We start from the raw sequence: 16,004 nt of genomic DNA, 5'->3' as shown, positions 1-16,004 counted from the left end.
TACTTTTCTATTGACAAGAATTATAATTTTATTTGTATGTCAATATAAATCACCATTCTTCATGTGGAGGACTGCATTATAGATCTGTACAGAATAGCAGGGTTGGTGAAGATGGTATCTTTATATATCATGTAGCAAGTAAGTGAAAAGAGAATCATAGTCAAATATATTTTTAAAAATTTTGTATCTTAATGATTTGAAGCTACTCTTGAAGAACTGAATCCATTTTTTTTCTGAGCCAATAACATAATTTACTTGTCATGAACTAGGAGTAGCTTCAACCAATGAGTCACTACTATCTAGTAACTATCACAATGAATGACTTGAGCTAAGGTATTCTAAGACCTAAATCATCATTTAGGGCAGACTTCCTTTTATTCTTTTTTTTTTTTTTTTTTTTTTTGGTCGGTCATGGGGCTTGAACTCTGGGCCTGGGCGCTGTCCCTCAGCTCTTCAGCTCAAGGCAAGCGCTCTACCACCTGAGCTACAGCGCCACTTCCGGTTTTCTGGTGGTTTATTGGAGATAGGAGTCTCACATTCTCTCCTGCCCGGGCTGGCTTTGAACCGTGATCCTCAGATCTCAGCCTCCTGAGTAGCTAGGATTACAGGCGTGAGCCACCAGCGCCTGGCTTCCTTTTATTCTTAATCAGCTTATGTCAAACACTTCTACACTCTAGGCCATCCCATATCATTAATTAAGTGTTCAATTTACAAATAATATCTCCCAGAGGGTCCAGCAGAAAGTAACATTGCTTAAAATTAGATATTTTATGCACAAATGATTGAGATCTCTATTTGGCTGGGGAAAGCAATTTGTGATAGTTGACTTGTACATTTTCCAAATACAATTATAATAGTCAAATATAAAAATGTCCAGTGGTCAATGGTCCAGTTTTTATCTTCCAGATTATAGAGAAAAAAAAAACAAAACTTTTTTTCTAAGGAAAAAAGTTACTAATTTCTTCAGGTATTCCCTTAATGTGTCTTGGTCTGGTGTAGGGTCTGTATCATGTGGCTACGCATGGTCTATGGATTGGCAGCATCACAATCACCTAGAAGCTTGACAGAAATTAAGACCCTCAGCCACACATCAGTCTTACTTAGATTTACGTTTGCAGCGATGCCTTTGCATTGCTCCTAGCTACTTGTACTTCAGGTACAAGTAATTTCAGATTTCTTTCTTCCTGAGCAATCTGGAACAATCTTAGTTCCCAACTATTTTTTTAATGATCATGTTGACTCTATAAGTTGTTGATATTCTCATAATAATGTCCCATTCTGCTTTTGATGCAGATTCTATTATTTACAGTGGAGAAAAACTTAACCACTCCCCAACTTATCTCAATTCTCTTTCAAAGGAATCTCCATTTCGACATTGTGACTGTATTGCTTTTTATAATCAATAAAATACTTTACCTAAAAATATGTGCACATTTGATATCCAGAAGCTGTGAATTTAAATCACATTGCATTAGGACATTATACTAGAGAACAATTAGAAAGAAAACTTACTAGGGTGTTATAAACTTGTCTTGCACTAAGAGAAAAATCAGATGTCACTATCTGACACTTATCATTTCTTTTAAAAGGATGTTTTGAGAATATTATTCTCAAATGTCATAGATTTTCTCTTCTGAGGATCAGTGGAAATTTTTTATATGTCTCTATATCAAGAAAAGCTAAGTGTCACCTTAGAAATAATATTTTCTGGTTGTATAAAATTGTAAAACCTATATACCAAAGCTTTCCTTAATTCTCTTAATCATAGAGCCATGAATCACTTGGTTAAGTATATTTATAAAGCCTTAAATCAGAATATCCAAGGGAAAGACCTGGTGATTCTCATGGTCAATAAACAGTTGTTGTTTTTTTTTTCTTTTTGCTTACAGTACTGTGAAATTCTGGCTATCCTTAAGTGCCAACAAGAAAGTATTCAGAACCTACACTCTGTCTTCCTGCTTTTTTAAAATCAGTATTGACAAAGGCAGAATTAAAGGTAGAATTTAAAAATCCCACTGGTTGATGATTATTTAAGCCAATAATCATAAATGTTATTAAACTTTGTAAAACATTATTTTGACTAAGTTTCTATCCCACCCAAATATAGTAGTCAAAAAATGTATGCATTCTGAAACCGAGTTTATCCACTGGTTTCCTTTACTATTCTGTCAAGTTTTTCCTTTAAAAAAACACACTTTGTTACTGTTTCATCACTGGAAGTAGATAAATGAATGAATAAAGGAACTGAGCAAACATAACCAATTACCAAGCCTTTTGCCACATACACCAAAACATCATAGGATGAAAGTAACCATTTTTCCTCAAGAAGTTTCTCTCCTTGACAACTATGCAGTCTTCAAGTGTCTGTAGTATGATGTGGGTGTCCACAGCCTGGAATGTGATAGGCAAAGGTAGAGAGGGTGGAGAGGTGGTAGATCGCAATCTCTTGCTGACATAACCAGTTCTTCCCTGTGCAGAAAACCAGCATTCGGGGCTTTCATCTGATGTCTGAAATTGTTCCTGACACTCTTTACTATACCGGCATCTGTGACAAATGTTCAGGCTAAGAACACACTCAAGAGGCTTGAGGAACTTCTCTATGCAGTCTCAATCTCCAAATGCTCATGGAACTGTAACATGATAGCCCATCTTTGCTATAATCAGGATCCATTATGGCCATAATGACTGCCCACACCAGGCACAATTTATCCGCATCTCGTATTCTATCAACAAACCCCTATCTTCTACAAATCAAGATGCATCCAGAATTCATACAGTTCAGCAACCACATATACAAACTGGGTTAGGATCCAGTTCTAGATACCAACAGCTGAGTCATCTACTTCTGCTTCAGACTCTGCTTTCAAACCAATAGCCACATGGAACAAATCAATAGCACCAATTTACATTTATAGAATACTTGAAGCCAGTATTTTTCTACATATTAACTCTCTTGATTCCCACAAAACTGTAAGAATAGGTGCTATTCATCCATTTTTCTTTTTTCCAGAATTTTTCTCTGCATCAATAAATTGCGCAGGAGGCTTATATTCTGAAATGTCCATCATGCATATATGCATGTGATGTACCTCTATCTGTCTCGCCTCCTCTGTCACTCTCCGCACTTCTCTTTCCCCTTCCCAAACCAATCTCAACTGGCATCAGAATTCCATCTCACACATGTAGATAAAGTATTGTGACCATATGTACACTCCTTTGCTAACTTTCCAAGTGAAGAACTAAGACATCAGGCAAAGTAAAATTGCTAGGAATGGATCACTAGCTTCACCATTTTTCTCTGATCACGCCACCATTGTACAGCACACAATGTTGGGTTTATCTAATTCACCATCTGGGAATTTGCTTATTTCTTACTCTACTTCTTCCACTGGAATTCATCCTCACCTTGTTACCATGACTTTTCCACATATCCCTTCCCCAAACCACCTCATACCACTCTAGCAGAAAGCCAGCAAGATCCTGAGAGAGCCACTGGCTATTCAAGGAGTTCTTTAAAACTCCCTCTGGCATGCCAAAGAGCAGTATAAAGAATACATCGACAGGCACCAGGTCTCAAGAGAGAAAAATCTGACAGCGAGATACCATCTGTTTCTACTCCTATCTACACAGACCATCTGCTCTTGCTCAAAATACTGCACGACTGCTACTTTGGGTCATTTAAGGTCAGAGGAATCATCAACCCTTCAACTGTTGTCTATCCATGTGTCCACCTTGTCTTCTCCTGCTACCTGCCATGCCTGACCTCCCAAAGCCCCACACTTCATTGCTCAGGCCTGCATCAATCCTTGACAACTAGATCAAGAAGAAGATTATCTGTTGGGGGAATTCTGAATTCCCATCTGTAAGAAGACTGAATCAAGCAGTAGGTAAAATTGGAAGTATAGGTCTGAAAATTAGTAATTAAAGTTTTCTCTCACAATATAATAAACATGGAATCCAAACCTGGAATCTTTGTTGAGGAAAACAGTTTGACATGTCTGGCCTTTTCCTGTCACACTAAGTTTCAAGGCTATCTTTAATTTGAACTCAGTTTTGGGGTTACCTTTTGCTAGCCTACAAAAATAACCTTAAAACTTAGAATTCCAAACAATTTGCCAGAAGGTGTGTGTCGCACACACAGGACTTTCATTCGATGCATGTCTTTGTAAATGTCTAAGTCAATACCACATATGGCCAGTGGCCCTGCCAAGATGTGGGGCTACCCCAGTGCTGAGTTTACCACAGACAAACATCTGCAAAAGGCAGGAAAAACTGGACGGGGCAAAAGTTGAACTTGAAACTGTGTGAAGGCCTAGAAAAGCCTCTGCTAACTCTAGTCTCGAGGATGCCACCCATCATCTTATTCTGCCAAAATGTCAGTGTTATCTCCCGTTGGACATGGCCACCCTGAAAGGGTGTGAGACTTTGGGTGATGCAGCTGCTTCTTGCCAAGACAGCTGGAAAGTGGAAGATCTGTTTAGGGCCTCTTGACATCCAGATAGCAGTGTTCCAAGACAAGAGATCTGAGCTGTGTAGCTCTGAGTCCAGCACAGTTTCTCTTCTTAAAGTTCCTACCCAGGGGAACCTGTCAAGATCCAGGTGTAGGATTTGTATTTAGTGTGTTACCCCTCCCATCTCACACTTGAGACAGTTAGGACTTCCTTCTCGGGGCCCTGGAGATTCAAGATTCAAATCTGAAGAGGATGAACTCTTTCCGTAATGAGTTCTATTTTGTCTTCGGAGATTTCACTTTCTTTGCTACTGGAAGGGCTCTAGGGATTCCTTGTGATTTCCTGTGTGCTCTTGCGTCTCTCATCTTCGCTTAGGCTCTTCTTCACTCCTACTTCCTTGAAGAATACTGAGCTTTTCCTTTTTGTAAAGCCCTCCTTTAATTCTGTCACCTCAGCTGGACCCCTTTTAGTTCTGAGGTAACTTCTTTTTATTTTTTTCAAAACTGGTTCAGTGCATCTCAAACTTTTCTACCAAAGATTTCCTGACTTCAGAGAAGGAGAATGTGTTTTACTGGGGGTCCCCAAAGGAAGCTCAGAGCTTCTTTCTCTAGGCACAGAATTTCTTTGAAGCCTCTGTGTTTCATCTTAAAAATTCATGTGAATTTCACTTTCTACTATATAAGATATATGTGCTAGTTTTAATATTAAAATGGTATTTTAAATTACTTACTAGTGAATAAATTTATTCAGGAAGATGTACCAATTTATGCATGAGTTCACATACCTTCTGAAATAACCTTGCATATATCAGCTTTAAATTTATAGAAGTAGGAGGTCATATCTTTGAAACTTGGTTATAAATGTAGCTCAGAATTCTAGACTAAAAATTTAGAATATGTTTTTAATATCAACTAACATGTATTGAATTATGTTTTCACAATGCTGTATATTTCAATGTACACCCAAAGTAAGATTATAAATGAAAAAGAACAACATATTTCTTCTAAGGGAGGAGAGAGCAAATCCCATCAAGTCATAAATTAGATATTCAGTTCAAATAAATGTCAATAAATAATCTTGTCAGGTATACTATATACACTGGAAATAGCATTTAAACACAATTCATTAAAAATATTTATATGGGGTCATAAAAACAATGTATTTTTAGGGTTCAAATTGTTTGATGGCCTGACTTAGGAGTAAAAGTTGTGGATATGGTCTCTGTAGAAATATCAAACTTTAGACTAGTGAAACAAAATGTATATCATTCAGACTGATTTCCCATTGCATACTTTTTTAAAAAGTACTTAAAAAAGTAAACAGCAAACATCCATTTGTTTATTTTAGTTTTAAATTTGTTTTAATTTTATTTTATTGTAAAAATGCTGTACAAAGAGGTTACAGTTACATGAGTAAGGTAATGAGTACATTTCTTGTCGAGCATTAATACCTCCTTTTGTTTTTCTTCTACTATTCCTTCCCTCCCCCTCATTCATTCACTTAACAGTGCTTGAGCACTGCCTAGGACCTACTAGGTATCAGGTTCTCTGCCTCATTTCTGGGAAGCAGTAAAGGAGGTAGAGACAGACTTGGTCTTTCTTCCAGGCAGTGCTTTTTGTGGACAAGTGTGGGAAAAATAAGTTAAAGTAGTAACAATTTAAAGTAGCAAACTTTGGCAAGAATCTATGGTACAGGTATGTTGAGATACCTGCTTTAAGATAAAGGAAAGGCATTCAATTTACTTATAAAACACTAAGAAGTTTTAACTGTTTTGTGTAAGTAGATAACACAACTTTAGAACTGCATACCAGTAGTTCAAGGAGGCATCTAAAGTCAAAGTTTCTAAAAACTGTTGTCTGCATTTTAATTAAGTAACTAGTTAATGTGTATGTGTTCTGCAAGTACTCTGGAGGATCCAAGAGGCAAAATAAGCTCAGGGGTCTGATATCATTGTTCACATAGACACCCACTACATGAAAGGATTCACTTGTAATAAATAGTACAGTTGTGCCCTATTTTCACTGCCTGAGCAATTTTTACTACTTTAGTTATCCACTTGTTTATCCAATGAATGATTCCTGAGGAACTTCTTTGGGTCCTTCACAATCCTACATACAGTACTAGATATTGCAGAAGAACCAGAGAGGAACTATTTGTGATCTATGGAGGTAGAGAACAAAAGAATGAATTTGGGGGCTAGTTTGTTCTTGCTAGAACAACTTAAGTAGGAAAGAGAGAAATTGGCTCTAACAACACATGTTTTCATATATTTTTATTGTAAAAATACTGTACAGAGGAGTTACAATTACATGAGTAAGGTAATGAGTACATTTCCTATTGATCATTGTTACCTCCTCCTTTGTTTTTCCCCTACCCTCCCTTTCCTCCCCACCTCCCCAACTTCTCCCTCCCCTACCCCTGAAATTGTAAAGTTCATTTTCAACATAGTGTCTTGTGCATCTCATTGTTAAAATGGGTCAACCTGTATCCTTATTTAAGCATTTTGTTGTATCTCTTCCCCTCCCCAAATCATATAAGATGATGTTAAGTGAAATGAACCCCAAGACAGGGACACAAACTTTTTTTTTTCTTGCTTGCTATTGTTTTTTAATGAACTTATAATGCACTATGTGATTCTTTTGTCTCTTTTGTATGTTCTTCCCCACAGTATAACCCCTGTTTTCACTGTATCTGATTCTGGTGTCCTGTATCTTGTATAACAACACATTTTTATTAAGGAAAATTTTAGGTAGCTCTAAATACAGTCATAGAAATGAGGAAGAGGAAATTTATTGAGGGGAACCTCTCAGATTTATTCCAATCTGCTACATTTGTGGTGCTTAGGAAACTACCAAGCAGAACTATTACATAGAGAACTGGATATGTGAACATGAAGGAATTCAGCTGAAGATTTGGAAATCAGGAGTATGAAGCTGACATCTGAAGAAAGAAGAATGATGAAATGATCTCAGGGGTCTAGAAAGAATAAGAGAAATAGAAATATGTAAAGTTTGGAGAAAACAAGATAAAAGTAATAGATGACACACCCAAGATGAAATGAGTCAAAAATAGTTGTAAAGGAAAACAAGTTAATGATATCACAGAAAACAGACAGCCAGCTTGTTTCAGGTAGAAGGGAGAGCACAACATCATGGAATGAGTCTGTGAGTGCTAGCGAGAGACAGGAAATGTTCAGTGGGTGTATTAAGATAGGGTTCATTTGTATATTTGTACTGTTCTCAGTAGAGAACAGGCTGAGCTCAAAGAGAACAAAGCCTGGAATGCATAGGAGACATCTATGAACAGTGAGATAGTGACCTGTCTCTTCAAGATCTTTACAAGCATGGTTTAGCAGCAAGTCGCACTGGGTAGGCAAGAGTGAGATCAGATTGCAGGAGAATGTGACAGTACGGCTGGAGAATTAGTGTAAATAAAAGTAATTCTAAGCACCAATAACTTTCCTGCTCTTGTGTAGGTTGAATGAAAATTACTTAGCCATCCTGAACCTTACTTTTCTCATCTCTAACATTGGATAAATAGATCTATCTCAAAGATTCATCATAATATAGTAAATGCAAAGGGTTTTGGCCACAACTGTCTCTAAATTAGCCAGAAGTGTCATTATTAGTAGTCTAACACTACATAATATTAATGTATATTAGTATAAAATTATATGTACTGTTAGTAGCATATATAAATATAATTTTTTTAAAAAATTAGGACACTAAAAGTTTATTACTCTTTTACATAAAAATCACTGATTAGCTTCATAACTAAAAGAAAAGAAGATGAAAGAGATTTACAAATGTTAGAGTTTCTTTTGCAGGTAGAAAAGTTTATTGGGGGTAGGACATACTGCCTACTTGCAGTATGCAATGAGTACAACAATGCAGGGGAAGGAAAAGAGAAGGGAAGATGGGAAAGGAGCAAAGGGAAAGGGGGACAGGGGCAAAACAAGGGGGAAACTAATGATGGAGACTGACATATAGGGAGAGAGCAGGAAAGAGGTGTGGCCATAGCAAAGACCTCAGCCTTGGACCTCCCGTTGCCCTCAGATGCTCTGGTTACCTGCGTTATGAATGCTTGCGGGGGACACGGGGGATTCTGAGGAAGGGGTCACATGTACACTGAGGAAGAACAATGGAGAAGGGGGCATTTTTCTCAGGCAGACCTAACATTCCAGCTTTTTGATAATTATAAAGGAGTGCTAGTCCTCTTTGTCTACTTCCTCCTGACAAGAGACATCAACATTAGGGGTAGAAGGCAGAATTATGGTCCAGTCAGGGAGAAGACAGCAATGACTGCTCTTTGGTGGTGAACATGTGTGTATGTTTTTGAGTGAAATCTGAAAGAAATCTTACAAGGCAGGAGCTGAGTAATAAGAAAAAGTATTAGAGGACACACAAATAGCAAAAGGATGGGTTCAGGGCAGAAAATTAAAATTGGATGACTTGGCTAGTTCCTATCTCCTGCATTCCAGGTGGTCCTGTAGTTGGTGGAAAATGTCTCAAGCTACTGTGACATCTGGCCACTGGGAAGGGGAGAGCATGGTAACTTGGTTAGGAAGAAGTAGTCAGAAGCTGGGGCTGGATTAGAGTGACAAGGGCCCATCAAGAGGCCTTGGTAGATGTCTGGATTGTAGACTATTTATGGGAGATCCAGGAAACTGCCAAGATGAACTGTCCTGAGTTTAAGACACACTTTAAATTCTTTTCTATTTAGAAGACAGGTGTGAACATTAGATATGCATGCTTATTAACTCCTTTCTTTTGATCTTCAGGCTTTGGTTAGTTTTGAAAGGGTAGGCACAGAGTGATTTCATTTAGGATGTGACAACATCCCATCTTACTCCTCTCCATGATCTCTCATCTCCAGGATTAGCTTTGTCCCAGGGGTCTAGGTGTTCATTGCTGGCTTGCTTGTCCCAGTTGACATTTTTGCACATTGGCCCGGGCACAGTCCCTGAGCTATTTTGTCAAGGCTATTGCTCTACAACTTGAGCCACAGCTCCATTTCTGGTCTTTGAGTATTTAATTGGTGTTAAGCGTCTCAGAAAGACTTTTCTGCCCAGGCTGGCTTCAAACTGCAAACCTCAGATTAAGTGAGCCTTTACCATAAAACCCTTTTATTCCCAATTGAAGCAACAAGGAGCTCAATAAAAATAGTAAGCAGAGCTTACCTGTAAGTTGTTAGGAAATACTTTCCTAACTTTTCCTAACTTTGGAAATACTTTCCAAAGTCATTTATCTCTTTGTGGGTCTGGGTAAATGCTACAAAGGGTAACATTTGTAATGACAAAACACAGTAGACATGATGATAGGTTTTAAACAGCAACTATTAACTGGATATAGCTGTTTATGATACTACTTAAGATTGAAACCATTGTCAGCTCTGTATCTAGGTGGTAGCTTACATACTTGGGAAACACATATTAAAAACTTGACAAACAGTGCACAATTACTTTCATAGATGGACATAAAGAATGAGATGCTGATTTCACATCAGTGTATTAATGTTGACTTTATTTAAATCAGAGACAAATTAATTACATGCCAACTTTACTCATAGGCTCTATCTTATAAAATTGCTCATTTTCCCCCTTTGGCGTGTGGTGCCAGTTAAAAGAAAACCATTCAAATAATTTGTCAAAGAGACACATTAGCATACAAATTGATCTTTAGACACTTGCTAGGTGGGTAGGGGTCGCATGAAAACTGTACCAAGTGGCCAACATGGCAGATTTCTGGTTAGCATACAAATTGACCTTTGAATGCTTGTTAGAAGTGTGGGGGTATCAGGAAAACCAAGATGGCAAAACCAAGTCAGGATGGTAAGAAAAGCTGGTGGAGCTTTATTAAGTAAGCAAGCAAGCAGACAAGCAGCAGACAGCTAGAAAGGCAGGGCACACAGTAACAGTGAGGGTGATCTCTAGGAGAAACAGAGAAAGTCAGATAGTTTTAGCTAAGAGAATTTAAGCCAGGATAACTAAACTTAAGAGAGAACCTAGAGGGGGGGCTCCCAGGGACCCAGTCTGCATCACTCTCAAGGGCACAAGCAGAGAGAGAGAGAGAGAGAGAGAGAGAGAGAGAGAGAGAGAGAGAGAGAGAGAGAGAGAGAGAGAGAGAGAGAGAGAGAGAGAGAGAGAGAGAGAGAGAGAGAGTGAGAGAGGAGATAGTGAGGATTGAACTACAAGACAAGGAAATTTTCTAGTTGGCTGGGAGGCTTATGAGACAGGAGACAGAGAGAGAAGGATGAGCAAGAGAGGGTTTATGGTGTCCATGAGGGTGTAGAAAGTAGATGGGAATTGGGAGTCATTCAACAAGCACAGACAGTAGATGGTGTAGTGGATGCATGGCTAACAATGGTAAAGACAAGAAGTCAAGAAGTCCAAGATGAGGTTACCCCAGCTTTTAGCAGTTTGGGTTCAAGAAAGCCTGGGGGGGGCAGGCAGACAGCGAACTGACCCTCAGAAAGAAAGAAGAGGAGTCCATCAACTCCTGATACTCTCCCAGGTTTTGGCACCATTATGTAAGGTTTAGCCTAAAGGAGACTGACACATGGTTCAGGCAGAAAAGAATTTATTGGGGGAAGAGCATACTGCCTGCCTGCACAAGATGGAGGTGTGAAGAGGTGCAAGGAATGAAGGGGAAGGGAAAGGGAGGGGTAGGGGAGAAAGGGGCAAGGAGCAAGGGAAGGGCTACAAGGAAGCCAATGCCAAAACAAGGACAAGTGTTAGTTTTTCTATTTCCCATTCACTTCAATCCTGGCTATACTTCTATTCTACTCTTGGTCTCCATGAGGAATTTACCTATCCTCCTAGGTATAATTTTAAAGTAGAAAAATCTTATTTTATGTTAATCAAATCTCACTACGATAACAATACTTCTGTGTAAAAATGTTGTTTGTGGGTTTTTTTTCCAGCAGCTTGGTGATCATGTTTATTAGACCAAATAGAGAAAAATAAGAATTCAGCTGAAGAAATTGTAAGTCACTTGCAGTTCAACTCATCTTGGGACGGAAGAGTCTTTGATCATGTCTTAATATCAAAAAGTAAGCAGGCTTCTCTCTCTCTCTGAATGTCTTGTACATTGTACAATTGCAATTGTACAGTCTCCTACTTTCTACACACGATAAATTCTTCATTTCAGCCAACTATCAGAGGAGGTGCAACCAACACAATGCTATCTCCCTGGATGAAGAGCATTGGAATATTCCGTTTTGTTGATTTGTATATCTCTTCATACGTCTCCTCATCAATTTCTATGGTGGTCACAGTTTTTTCCACATCTTCCAGTATCATATTTAAATGTTGGTCATAAGCATGTAATCTGCCTCTTGGTCATTTCTCATCTTCACATAAATACGCTCATCCAGGCTGAGCCTGATGAGATCTAGGGGCTCCTCTATGGTATTGGTAGTTTGTTGCTGATCCACGTCGTCCGTCATGTTTCAAACCCTGCCTGTTTGTGGTTTTAACACACCAAAAGCTATAAGTATCTATTGTATGTTATTTACTATATCTATTGAGTTTAGTGATAAGTGTACAACTCAGACCATCACCATGATTAATACCATAACCCTGTCAATCATGTATGGAACTTTACCCTGCCTTTTAATTTATTGCTATTAATGTTATTACACTAGCATTTTTTATATGACCTACTGTCTCAGGAAAATTCTGAGTACATAATAGAGTATTAGAAACTGTAGACATTGTGTTGTTAGTAGATCTACAAGACTTAGTCCTTTTCTACCACTGAAACTCTGGGTCCCTTGCCTTGCCTGCTGTATGCCATTCCCCCTTTTCCTCTGGTGATTGGGAGCCTCCATTTCTCTCTCTGCTTCTGTGAGTATGATTACTTTAGTTTTCTTAGGTGAGTAGTTTGATGTATCATTTTCCCTTCTCTGTATGGCTTATTTAACTAGCATAATATTCTGTGGGTTCATCCATGTTTGGAGCAGCAGAATTAGCTTTAAAATTATCTGAGCTTCATTGATTTTGTTTTTGACAAATTCAATTTGTTTTTAAATGATTTTCAAAACCCTTTTTAAGTCATTTTATTTAAAACTTACACTGTTATTTCTTGATTTCAATCAACTTCCAAGCTCTGAAAACATAACATTTATGAATGGCTAGATGTGTAACTTAGTGGTTGAGGACTTGCCTAATGTGTGAGACCCTAGATTTGATCCCCCAGCACTGTAAAAGCTAAACTAAAACTAAAACTAAAACAAAGCAGCATAAAATTCATTCACTTTTGCAAAGTATCAGTGAAATAATGCAAAAAATGTATGTGTGCCAGGAATATATTTCATTATAGGTAAAAAGACACATATTCTGCAGTGATTTTTTCCATGTAAGGTGTGAATATACATGTTGATATTTGTGTATTATTTGCTATTAATCTCACAAATAGAATTATCATTTAAAATTTTTCATAGGATTAGAACTTTTATTATTCAGAATGGCAAATCAAGAAGCTATTACACTTTATAAAGTTCTATTTATGTAAAGGTAATGTTCAGTTTCTCAGTTTTATTAGTTTCATTTCAAGTACTCATTAGCCACATGTGGCTAATGGCAGATAAAGAACATTGATATCACTGCAGAAGATTCTATTGTAACTGCTGATTTTACCCTATTCCTAACAGGCTATTTAAATGTATTTAGACATTTTCCATTAGATATTTATTTCCTGAACTTTATCTGTCAAAAAATAGAATCATCAACTGCTCAAACCTGGAGCAGATGCTAGAATGGGCCACCACTAAGCTGTCATTTCCTCTTCATATTTGTTTAATTTTCCTTAGGATATACACACCCAACAGGATATCTTTAAGATGAAATTTTTCAATGGTAATTCTTCCAGAAATGTTATTCTTTAATTTGAAGCAGTTTTTCAAATGACTTCTACTCCTCTTTATTTAATTGCATCTGTAAAACATCATATAAAATCAAGAAGTTCTACAAAAAGGAAATGAGAAGTTGAAGAACTTTTGCTGTCTCCCTTTCTGCATTTGGAAGTAGGCTTTGTAAGCACAAGGATAGGCATAATCTCATTTGGTTTATGATATGACAGAAGCCAGTCATGGTTTAATTAATTCAGGGTTGTTTTCATTTTGGTTGGATAGGACAGATCTGTTAATAGAAACAATGTATAAATAAAGAAGATTCAGAAGAGGATGTTGAATAGGGGGAAGCAGGGGTATGTGAGGGAGGGGAGCTGACAAGAACTAAGGTCTGCAAAAAATCATCTTTTCATGAGAGACAAAAACTGGCTGCAGACAGATGCTTGTAAGACCCCATCTTTGTTGAAGAGGACAGCTTTATAAATAGATACACAATAACAGCAGCCAGCTGTTCAGAATGATTTCCAGGCGATATATGGTGATGACAACCTGAAGAAAGTCATCAATGCAATTATTTCACACCAGATCAGTCCAGCAGATCTGTTGAACCCTTTTGCTTATTGTGAGTGAGACTCATTATTTTTGAAATGCCAGTGTTACTTGCCCATATTTTTCTTAACAAACAATGACTTTCATGGCAAATTATATTGTTGTATCATCATTAATAATTTAATTGGGGTCGATTAACTCAGTGGATTAGTGTTTCAAACATGTGAGAGCAAGGTTCAATTTACTATCTAAAGAGAAATGCTACATTCTCAACACAAAGAACTGCACTTCACAGTCTTAGCCATTTCAGAAAAGCACCTAGTTGGCTGGACTGAATTCGTAGGAAAACCAAGACCCTGTCCTTTATTTTTGTCTGGGTGACTTTATCAGGACATATGTAGGAGAATTTTCACGTATTACTCTATAATAAAGTATCTATCTATAAACTCAACTAGTACTTCCAAATGCATTTATTTTTACAACTACTAATGCTCACTGCTATTCATTTATTACTCTCCATTACTTCTTATATACTCTAAAATTTCTTCTTCCTCTTTATCTTCAAAGATCCAGTTTGATTTTTAAATATTAATTTTCTGTGGCTCAACTGTTTCCATGAACTCTTAATTATGACTTTGTTCTTCCCTACCTCTGCCCTTCATATCTCATTCTCTCCCTTCTTCCCTTTCTCTTTCCCTCTCTTCTTCCTTCCTTCCTTTCTTCCTTCCTTCCTTCCTTCCTTCCTTCCTTCTTTTCTTCCTTCCTTCCTTCCTTCCTTTCTTCCTTCCTTCTTTCCTTCTTCCTGGATTTCTAGGAAAATAAACAAATAACATCAAAATAACCAGAAAAGCATCAGAGATTTTATATTATCATAACTACCTATTTCCAACTAATGGCTAATCAGGGTGTGTGTGTGTGTGTGTGTGTGTGTGTGTGTGTGTGTGTGTGTGTGTGTGTGTGTGTGTGTGTGTGTATGTGTGTGTGTGTGTGTGCGTGCATGTGTGTGTGTGTGAGAGAGAGAGAGAGGAGAGAGAGAAGAGAAAGAAGAGAGAGGGGGAGAGAGAGAGAAGAGAGATAGTGAAAGAGATACTAAGGCTAGAACTACTAACGGACTTATGCTCTCAGCATTTCCATTCATGATTAGTGCTCTACCAACTGAGCCACACCTTTATTTCCAATGTTTTTCTGGTTATTGGAGATAAGAGTCTGTCAGAGTTGTCTTTCCAGGCTAGCTTTGAACTTTGATCCTCAGATCTCAGCCTGCTAAGATTCTAAGCTTACAGGAGTGAACTGTCACCACCTGGTTACTCATTGTTAATTGAAGTGACATGGATAATGTGGCATCTTTCAAGAAATGTGGATTGAACCACTACCTCCTCCTCACTGAAATTTTTGTTTCGTTTTATAACCTTTCATGATCACATTGCTTTGGGAACTACATAGAATTGCCATAGTTTTCATCATTGATTTATTCTTGGCTTTTCAAGTGAGTTTTGAAAGAGCTAAGATAAGAATTCTTCTGGTTTTACATGACAGCCAATCATATACATTTTATTTTGGTAAAAAGTTGAATAGGAATGCAATGTACCACTTCTTATTTTATCCAGAACAGTTTTGGCTGTGTGGGTGCAGACTTTCTTGCTAGGGTTCATGGAATCAGTCCATAGCAGCCAAAGGTGGATCAATTAAAAAAAACCCTTCAACTTGCATGCAAAATATTGTTCATTTTTGTATGTTTTTATTGTAAAAATACTGTACTGAGGGGTTACAGTTACATGAACAAGGCAATGATTACATTTCCTATCCTGCATGCCGCCTCCTCCTTTGTTTTCCCCTACCAACTGGCCCTCTCCCCCACCAAAGTTGTAAAGTTCCTTCTCAACATAGTGCCTTGTACATCTCATTGTTACAATGGGTCAACCTGTATTCCTATTTAAGCATTTTGTTTTTTCCCTTCCCCTCCATGAATTAGAGAAGTGTATATACAAGATGCAGGGCACTGACATCAAAAACAATGAACAGGAATTATACCAGGGGAGGAACACACAAAGAAACAAACAAACACATGGTACATTATAAGTACATTAGAAGCAATAGCAAGAAAGAAAAAAATATTTGTGTTCCTATCTTGGGGTTTAGTTCACTTAACATTAT

General features: G+C 37.7%; 1 pseudogene; it reads right to left on the bottom strand.

Annotated features, from left to right (window-relative positions):
- Positions 1–11,595: 11,595 nt before the first annotated feature.
- LOC138806286 (U6 snRNA-associated Sm-like protein LSm3 pseudogene) lies at positions 11,596–11,899 on the bottom strand (annotated as a pseudogene).
- Positions 11,900–16,004: the final 4,105 nt, after the last annotated feature.

Source organism: Dipodomys merriami, unplaced genomic scaffold, assembly GCF_024711535.1.
Source record: "Dipodomys merriami isolate MVZ:Mamm:240054 unplaced genomic scaffold, mDipMer1.0.p SCAF_4, whole genome shotgun sequence".
Taxonomy (NCBI): domain Eukaryota; kingdom Metazoa; phylum Chordata; class Mammalia; order Rodentia; family Heteromyidae; genus Dipodomys; species Dipodomys merriami.
Note: the sequence above shows the minus strand (reverse complement) of the source record. Positions and strands in the feature narration are given on the sequence as shown.